The following is a 9849-nucleotide window of genomic DNA, read 5'->3' on the forward strand; positions in this document are numbered from 1 at the left end:
CCCGCAGGTGTCCTGGGCCTCGAGAATGCACGACACTTTCATCCCTAGCCTGTACCTGCTTTTCAGGGCCACTCGCCCATCTCAGACTTTATCAGCCGGTCGGGATATGGCTTTTGGTTATTCTCCCAGCCGGGGAGGCAGATCCACCGGGTGCACGTGTGTGCGCGCAGGAGGGGGGGAGGAGTGGGTGTGTAACACCCCCTCCTCCGGGGTGTCTTGGGGCAGTTGCTCCCAGGCTGCTGCCCCGACCTAAGAAGGTGACCCCTCCTCGTTCGGCCCGAAGTGGCGGGAAGCCGGGTCCTTAGAGGCGGCCTCTAGGAGAGGGAGGCTGTAAAACCTGGAGGAGGATCCGCTGCGCCCGGCCGGGGAGGGCGCCGGGGTTCGGGTCCAGGGGCCGCGGGCTTTCAGGTAGAGGACAGCCCCGCGAGCGGGTCCTCGGTGGCGCTGGGGGACCGGGAACCGGGGCCGCGGCGGGCGGGAGGTTTCCGGGCCCCTCCCGCGCCGCGGGCTGGTGGGGAGATGGCTGCGACGGTTTCCCGGTTCCCCCGCCCCGGACGCCGATGGCGGTGCGTTCCGGCCCTCCCCCACCAGCTTCTCCCCCACGGGAGCCGTAGCCGGTGAGGCCGGGAGGGCGGGGAGCGGCGGAGGAAAGGCTAGAGGGCGGAGGTTGCGTGGTGCAGGCGGCGGCGGCGGCGGCGGCGGCGGGAGGAGGGCCGGCGGGCGGGCGGGCGGGCCGGGAGGAGGAGGAGGCGGGAGCCGTGTCGCACGCAGCTCCAGGCGGGGCAGCCCCGGCGGCTGAGGGACGCGGCGAGACCTTGGCGGGACGGGGATTTAACCGGGGCCGGGCCCAGCGACCAGGTGGAGACGTCGCCGGAGCCATTTAGGCACCCGGGAAATGCGGGTGAGTGTCGACGGCGCCGGGGCCGAGGAGAGTCGGCGGCGCAGGCCCGGCCCGGAGCCGCGGTGTCGCAGTGACTGGGGCCGCGGCGGCCGAGCCCAGGCGCCGGGCGAGGCCTGAGCCGCCGAGTCGCGGCTGGGCGGAATGGCGGCTGGGCCGGGGTACTCGTGGGCGGAGGGCGCCGGGGGCGGGAGGGGAGCGCGCGGCCCGGCCCTGAGTCACCCCGGCCGGTTCGGGCCGGGCCGCGGCCCCGGTCGCGGGCACGGGGCGGCCAGGCCCGGACTACGCACTGGGAAAAAGCCCGATTCATGGCGCCCGCCCCTTTCCCAGCGCAACCGGGCTCGGGCCGCGGAGCCGGGCCGGCGGGCGGCCCCGGGTGGCCGGGCGTGCGAACCTCGCCTCTCCTCGGGCGGCGACCCCCGCGGGGCGCCCGGACCCATGCCCTCTCTCCCTCACCCCCTCGGGATCACTTCTCCCCCGAGCGTCGCTTGCCCCGGACTCGTTCTCTCAAGTAAAGTACTGGGCTCGCGCGCTGAAGGAGCCGCGGAGCCGGGCTCTCTGCTTTCCGGTTCCCTGCCCGCGGCTCCCGGGTTCCTCGCCCGCATTGTTGCGACTGTGCGGGGCGCTATTACTGGGTAATAGTCGCCCCTTTGCCCTGTTCTCTTGGGGGAGCGGGCCGGGGAGGCGCGCAGGGATGCGAGTGCGGCGGCCGGACGGGGCCCCCCGGCGCCGGCCGAGCGCCCGCGAGTCGGGCCCGGCCTGCTCCGCCGCCTTGGCGCGCCCCCGGTCCCGCGCCCGGCGGGAGCGCGCGCTGACCCCGCAGGTAACCAGGGCGACGGCCGCCGCCCGCGTGCAGGGGTCGCCCCGCGCACCCCTGTCTCCGCCCGGTGTGCTGTAGGCCTAGTGCTGGTTCGGGGAGAAACGATTGGTGAGCATTTCTTGAGACTAATACTCCAAAGTTCGGGGTTTTCTCCCTTTAACGAGCTCTCTGCCAAAAATAGGATCCTCTTTTCCGATTGGATCCCTGTTGTTGCTCATAGTTCGCAGTTGGGGTTAGTGGTGAGGGTGCAAATGGGGAATTGCAGTTAACTCAGGTATTTATTTGCTCTGTGTAATTGCCCTTCCCCGTAGGGGCATTAAAACTGTCCAAGTTAGGAGTGGAGTAGTCTCGCAGTTTTGGAAATGCACTCGTCGGAGTCACAGAAGGGAACTAAATTCACTTTACGACCCCAGCTTTTAGGACCTCGGCATACCTTTACACGCTGCAAAAGCATGTGCAGTTGTAAGGTTAACACTTCATTTTGTGGCCACCCTGTCTACCCAATTTTCCAAAATCCTGGAGCGTTTGTGGGTTGTGTAGCAAAATAGGGAATGTTGTTTAAAAAGCAGCAATATTTCGTCTAAAAAAAATTGGATATGACGTTTTCTTGATCTAAGTGTTCTTGGATATTAGAAAAAAATTTACTTCAACGTTCTATTTGTTGCTTTCCATGGGCATCGCATTTCAAATTCCGAAGCATGCGAACAGACTGGCTTGCTTTAACTCTATAATGCCCGTTTTTGGAGGTTTCGAGACAGAGTGCTTATTAAGCTGGAGAGGGCTGGCTGAAATACTGTCTAAAAATATTTAACTTTTTTTGTCATTGGAGTCATCTTTTAAAAACTTACGTTACAAAAAACCCCACAAAAACCAGAAAACACCTTTAGCTGTAGTAGTAGGGTTTCTCACCGATTTGTAGTATCCTCTGTGTCTTAGGGCCACCGGCTCAGGTCCTTGCTGGTACACCCCCTTTTTTACCGCCCACCACCTGGGGGAACTAACAGCCCAGTGAATGCCTGGGCTGATTCTGCAGTTTGCTTAGATATTACCGCCCCGTCGACTCCTTTGCCTGTTGCTGAATATTACCTTGTAGAGATAATTAACGTAGTCTGGGTTGCCAGTGCAGCCTTACTTCCCATACTTTTCTGACTGAATTGCTTGAAGGCAGGAGATACTCCTGTATTTTTGCATCCCCAAAGTAAATAGCATAGAACTTTGTCATGGGTACCTCAGTTGTTTTTTGAGTGAATAAATCTGGAATAATTCTAACCTACACCGAGTGTTTGACCACCTCCGATTTTGGCTACAGAAGCAGTCACTGCACTTCCATTGCGTAAGAATGCAAGCTTAATTATAATTGTTATTACAGCACCCCAGGAACTAACCCAGTGCCCCGACAGAAAAACTGCGCAGGTTTTCTTCAGCTATGGCAATCCAGGAAAGTGCCAAGAAAACAAGTTGTGAAACTTTAATTTGCTTTTTTTGTTCTTTCAAAGCTAGTTTTAGGGTACACATTTCTAAAATTTGTGTGTGTGTGTGTTTTTTTAAACAAGATTGAGGTCTTTCCCCTCAGGTTATATGTTTCAGCCTTACCTTTGAAGTGAAATCGTTTGGTGAGTTAAGGCTCTTCCCTGTTGGAGAGATGATGCAAATGCAGTGGTGGTACTAGAGCCTGAGTGACCTTTCTCACAGGAGAGACCTTTCTTGGGTCCTTGAGGGCCTTTTATCAGAAGTTCACGCCCAGTTTTCCCAGCAGGCATAGTATGCCTTTCTTTCAGCAAGGAAAGGTCAAAGGAATGTGGTTTAGATTGAGGAGTAGTTACTTGCCATCCTTCAAGTTGAAAATTAGGGCCCCCCAAAACATAGGAGTGTGTTTGTGTTTTATTCCTTGCAGTTTCAGCCCTGCATAGGTTCCAAGGCCATGGGCTTTCTACCTCAGCAATTGAGTCTGGAATAAAATGTCTTTTGGGGACCATTGGCTGAATTTTGGGCTTGTTTTTCAGGTATGCCTGGAGAAAAGAATGTACCATTTTTAAGGACCAATTAAAAGTTTACCTTGCTTTTTTGTTTGTTTCTTTGGGGGGAGGGATATCAGGTAGTTTCTCAACAAATTCTCTTCTTTCATTTGCCTTTCAAAACTGAGACGTGAACATGAAATGAGTAAATCAAATTTAAATAAAACCTTAGGTTTATTACTAAAGATTTAAGCTCTTTGTTTATAATGTGTCCATTTAATAATGCACACTATAAACAGAATTATATTTGATGGCTTTTAAATTTTTTATTCACAGGGATATAGCTTCTGAAAGAGATGTGTGTGTAATTTATTCATGTAATTTTGCTTAGGTATAGAAGATGTTGCTTGGGAGAGAAGACATGGGACCTGGTTTGAACTTAACTTTGCTGAGCCTCTATTTCCTCATTTATAAAGTGAGATGGTTTTTAATTGACTCTTAAGTTTTCTTCAGGCCCTCAAAGTCTGGGTTCCACGCGAATGCCATAGCTTCTAACGTTAACGACATTTGAGAAACCATCCTATAAAGCGTAATCTTATTCGTTTTTGAGAAGCAGGGTTGCGAAGCCTAGGCTTGGTGGTCATTTAAATGTTTTCCCTTGGGACTCTGGGATCAAGTGAGCAGAGTCTCCTGGCAGCTTCCCCATCACTGCAGCACCTGTTCCCAGAATTGGCCTTGCTGCCCTTTCCTCATGCTCTCCCTCGGTCTCAAGTATTGTGTCCCCTTCCTGTCGCCTGACAGACTCCTGCTGCTTTGGAAAGGCTCCTCTCAGGTCCTGATGCTCCATCCGGGGTTGGAGCCTTCCCTGCGGTCCTGTGAGGCCCCACCCGGCTCACTGTCCTAGCAGTTAACCCTGGACTAGACTTGTGGTTCCTTTGGAATAGACAGACCTCCTGTAGGGCCGGGACCTTGTGACGGGCAGGTGTCCCTGTGCCATTGCGGTACCTGCTGCAACTCATGTAACTCACACTTTGTTCACGATCATCGACCCACTTAAAACCTTGATCGGGCCCCGCAGAGTGTGGTGCTGTTGTTCAGTCCTCTGACGGCGTCGAGGAAGCAGCTGAGGCTTTGGGTGGTTAAGATCAGGCCTCGTGAGTGGTGAGGCCTGGGTTAAAACATGACAGGGAGACTCCAGGGCTCTAGCTTTTAACTGGATGCTCCCAAAGTGTCTAATTTATATGAAGGTGGAAGAGGAGAAGAGAGCAAAATTGAAATGCTTTCAAGATTGGTATCTTATCATTGATAATTAGGACCGAATTCATTATGCAGAACTGGGTTGCCTACCAAGAATGAGCTTATTCTTCTTGGTCTTTTAGTAACTGGGGGACATTGAAGGGGAGTAATTGGGCACTGATGGGATAGAAAGGAACAGTTCTGGAACTTCGGGACTATTGTTAAGTTGGTGTGGTGTGACTCACTGGCCTTAAATTTATGAAACCATTTAAGACTGTTCATATCTAACAAGCTACGATTTTTAAAAAAGGCCTATGTCAGAAAATACTTTGGAAAACAGATTGTATGAAATGTGTGCTTAAAATGTGTATGTACTAGTGAAAATATTTATAAAGTAGTAAAGATGGTTGTAATTTTAGGATGATGAACTTGTGTGTTTTTAAAATATCCCCCCCACCCAAGTTTTTATCTTTTTAATAAATTTATTTATTTATTTATTTATTTTTGGCTGCGTTGGGTCTTTGTTGCGGTGCGCAGGCTTCTCATTGTTGTGGCTTCTCTTGTTGCAGAGCACAGGCTCTAGGTGTGCGGGCTCAGTAGTTGTGGCTCGCAGGCTCAGTAGTTGCGGCGCACGGGCTTAGTTGCTCCGCGGCATGTGGGATCTTCCCAGACCAGGGCTCTAACCCGTGTCCCCTGCATTGGCAGGCGGATTCTTAACCACTGCGCCACCAGGGAAGCCCCCCACCGAAGTTTTTAAGAACCAAAAGATAATACAAATGATCTCAGGATGGAGGAACCCTCTCAGCATAATACCAAAAGTAGGAACTGTAAAGGAAAATGCTCTTTTCATTACTTTAGAATAATTAAACTTCTGCAGGTTAAAATGCCATAAACAGAATTAAAAAGCAAATGACAAACTGAAAGAAATATTGTAACTTAACAAGTAAATTTACTTTGCTTACTATAAAAAGAGGGCTTATAAAAGCTAAGGTAAAGACGATGCCCTCCCCTCCCGCGTGGGGGGAAAAAATGAGCAAACTGGTAATTTTTAAAAGAAGGATCAAGAAACAAGATAAAAATTTCAGCTTTACTAGCAGTACTCTTGGAAAAGTAAATCAGTGAGATACTGTTTTTAAAAACTTGGGCATAGATTGAAAAATAAGCCACTTCTGGTGAGGGTATGGAGAAGTGAGTCCATTCATTCATTGCCTGAAAAAGAATGATTTTTCTGAGAGCACTATGTAAGATATATATATATGTGTGTATTTATACACTTAGAAATAGCTAATGTACTTTTAAGGATTTAGTCTAAGAAAATATAAAAAATGATTGATTAATATTCTGTCCTGGGTACACTATTTAATGCTTTCTTATTGAACATTTGTTTTCAGGTTTTGCTATTAAGGATTATGATCTCAGCATTTTTAGATAAATCTTTGCATTTCTGTAATTCTGTATTCAGTGAGACAAAAACGTGCTATAAAACAGTTTATGTAATGCTTAAATTTTTCTTTTTAGTGTGTATGTACATTTTTTAAAGGATAATAAGCCAAAATGTTTTTAGTGATTATCTCTGAATAGTGGAATTATGGGTTATTTTTAGTTTATTCTTTTGGTTTTTAATTTTTCGTCCAACTTTCTACAGCACACATGTATTTATAATGCGGTGGGTTAGCTTATGAAGACAAAAGACAATAGAAGAAGCAGTGAGCCTGCTTCCGAGCGAGATGTTTCTGCTCACTCAGTTCAGTGCTGGAATCACTCTGTTGTTTGCTTTATTTGCAGGTCCCGTGCCAGGTGTGTTGACATGTAGGGTAAATATCTGACTCTCAGCCCTCAGGTTCTCCTTGCAGCTCATCTTCCCATCCCCCCATCTTAATCCTTCAGCTGCTTTAGGCCCCTGCAAGTTTTACACCCTCCATGAAACTGTCTTAATCTCATGAACCTCATTTATGTTTTGTTATTCTGTTGAATTACAGCAGTGGATTATGTACTAGTGAATTGTCTTCAGTGCGGAAGTTTCCTTTTCTTAGAGATGCTGTGAACTTCCTGTCGTTTTTTGCTAACTTTACAACTCCTAGCAATAATAGATGGATGTTTAAACCTGTCGTCATTATGCCTAAGAATGTAAATTTGCTACAAATTAGAAAAAAAAAATTCTTTTGACACATTTTGTGCTGTAGCCTGGAACATTGAAATTTTACTATTGATTTAAGAAATGTATTCGAAATGACACAAATTAGGGATACTTTTGGCCATCTGAGAAACAGGTGTCCCCTATTAGCTAATATAGTTAAGTGTGCCTGGGCAGCTTCCGTAAGTCAGGACGTGGGAGAAAAGCCAGGGAGCTCAGAGCCCCCTTCCTGCAGTGGGGAGGGAGGCCTGCTCTGGTCAGACTGGAAGGAAAGGTTTGAAATCGTGGATGAGGCTGAGAAACAGGAGACTGCAGACTTCAGTCCCCGCTGGAGGCCCAGGCATGAGGGCTGGAGGCCTTTCCCCTCCCCGAGCCCTGAGTTTGTCTTTGGGAACTAGGGGACTTCAATTTGGGGGAGGGTGGAGAAGAAAAAAGTCCAAGAGTGATTTCTTCTGACTTCTCCAGTCTTACAGAATCATCTTGCCTGTGGTAATAACCACTATTCCTCAGCACTTAGAATGTGCCAGAGACTGGGCTGAATCCACTTTGGTGGCTTTGGAGTTGTTCCCCCTCAGCTTTCTGCTTCTTGCAAATAAATGCCTCATTTTGGACAGAAGTCTTTCCTTCACTTCCCAGGGTGAAGGTAGCCTTGGACACTCGGTGCAGGAATGGTTCACTAGTCGGTCTTCAGATAGAGACTCCTGAAACCAGAGGGTGATTAATGTCTACCCACAGGGGACCCAAAAGTCAGAAGGGAGGGCTTAGGGGTGCTGAAGACGCTTGGCCTGATGAGCAGTTTTGCCGCCGCTACTCCTCAGTGGTACCTCTGCAGGTGTCCTGTGTGTTGGCGCCTTTGTCCTGTGCGGGATGTTGTGTGTTTTGTTTTTGAATGTCTGTAGTTTAACTGGGGCATTTAAGGTGAAGCCTGTAACACCTGTCATCACTTGACATTATGAAGCTTTGTTTAGTCACTATTATTTTTATAATAAAGGAGCTCAGCTTTACCATTCCCTGCATTTTCAGTAATTTTTGATTTGCCTAGAGCAGTATTTGCCCACCTGTGTTCTGTGACGTGTAAGGTATTGGAGTGGAAGGGAAGATCTGTGAGTAAATACATTTAGGAAATGCTAGGTTGCATATTGGGGGGCTTTTAATATGTTAATGTGCATTGAGGGTCTTATAGGGAGACATCTATTTTACAGAGGATGTGTATCTTACAGGATATGCGTGTGTATGTACTTGTGTATGTATGTAAGGTGTACCCTTAGTTTAATAATAGCCTTTGGGGGAAGAAAACCCCACCACCATGTTAAAGATTATGTTTTGTTCTGTAGAGCACATACTGACTTTAGAATCAGAAATGTGAAAAGTGGCGTGCCATGCAGTAGAGGCGTGGTCTGGAGTGAACGGCTGCGTTTGCTTCTTCCCTCTCCAGTGGAGCGTTGATGAGCATCTGCAAACTCCCGTGTTTAAAGTCTAAACTGCCAGAGTTTTCAAAGCACTTCAGTCCCTTGAAACGCAGACTTGGCTTCTCCTCGTTCAGGTTCTGTTAGATTCTTTCCTGTTATTTTAAATGGGTTCCCCTGCATGTCTCGGGCTCAGTGATTTCCAGAGTGTGAACACCGTTCACATGATACGTTTGCAAAGTGTAACCAGGACTGTTTTCTAGAGCGTTTTGGCCCCTTTAAGGAGGGGATGTAACATGCAGTGTTTTCCAAGCTTCTGGACCAGGTTCTCACCTTTTTTCTTGAGTCATCTCTTGGCCTTAGCTTCTGTGAGAGAGTACTTTGCTCTTCCGGTTATGTCTTCTTCTCTAAATGGACGCGCAGGAGGTACCTCTGGGACCTGATTCTCTGTTCTAGTCCACTTTGCTGTGGGGTTTTTCAGTTCTGTTTTGGCCGGAGCGGTTCTCACTGTTCTCGCTGGTAGCTGGTTGCCTCCCGGCTGAGCCCCAGTGGCCTCTCTGCCTGCCCGCAGGGCTTCCCCGTGGCCCACCTGCCCTCCCCACCATCACAACCTCCCCAGACTGATCTCATTTGCTCTCCGAGCCACGTCTAGCTTCTCTGTTTCGAGCCTTCTCTCCGAGACTGTTACGTTCCATAGTTAGTGACTACGGAGTATCATTAGTTCCTCCTTCAAAATGCCCTGTCTTCATCCCTCCCTTGTTTGGTTCTGTCACCAGCTCCTGCTGCCTTGTGTTCAGGATTTGTCATGGCTCCCTGACTGCAGAGTCTGCCCCCAGCGGGTGTTGGTGTCACCACGACAGGCAGGAGTGGGCTCCGCTCTCCGTCCTCGCCTGCCCTTCACTACATGTCCCATCTCATCCCCTTAAGCTCAGAAAATACTGAAAGTCGGGCGGGCCGTGTGCTCGGTGCTGATCTGCGGCACTTCTCGCTTAAAGTGGCTGGTGTGGGTGCCAGCTCTTTGTCATGTCCTCATTCTTCCAACCTTCTACCCATAAAAATGAGATTTCAGTAAAGCAAACCATTTTGGGGAAGTTCTGTTAATTTTGAGATTTAACCTATAATAAATTATAAATGAGAAATTTTCTTTTGATAGGCTGGCTGATTTATGGAAACAGTCTATGATTAAAGAATTCAAGGTTCTGGGCTTCCCCGGTGGCGCAGTGGTTGAGAGTCCGCCTGCCGATGCAGGGGACGCGGGTTCGTGCCCCGGTCCGGTAAGATCCCACGTGCCGCGGAGCGGCTGGGCCCGTGAGCCATGGCCCGCTGAGCCTGCGCGTCCGGAGCCTGTGCTCTGCAACGGGAGAGGCCACAACAGTGAGAGGCCCGCGTACCGCAAAAAA

At 49.4% G+C, this 9849-nt stretch overlaps 1 protein-coding gene across 2 annotated transcripts in view; it reads left to right on the plus strand.

Annotated features, from left to right (window-relative positions):
- Positions 1-521: 521 nt before the first annotated feature.
- The window catches only part of CUL1 (cullin 1), a 106224-nt gene continuing 96896 nt past the window's right edge, over positions 522-9849 (plus strand). Inside the window, exon 1 of one of the 2 annotated variants that reach the window (XM_029234424.1) lies at positions 522-617. The gene's annotated coding sequence lies outside the window, so the exon portion shown is untranslated. Of the gene's footprint in view, positions 618-760; positions 902-9849 lie in introns of those variants that run through there. The other variant, XM_029234423.1, reaches the window with a different exon arrangement.

The sequence above is a fragment of the Monodon monoceros genome, unplaced genomic scaffold (genome assembly GCF_005190385.1).
Source record: "Monodon monoceros isolate NGI ecotype Baffin Bay Population unplaced genomic scaffold, NGI_Narwhal_1 Super_Scaffold_2, whole genome shotgun sequence".
Taxonomy (NCBI): domain Eukaryota; kingdom Metazoa; phylum Chordata; class Mammalia; order Artiodactyla; family Monodontidae; genus Monodon; species Monodon monoceros.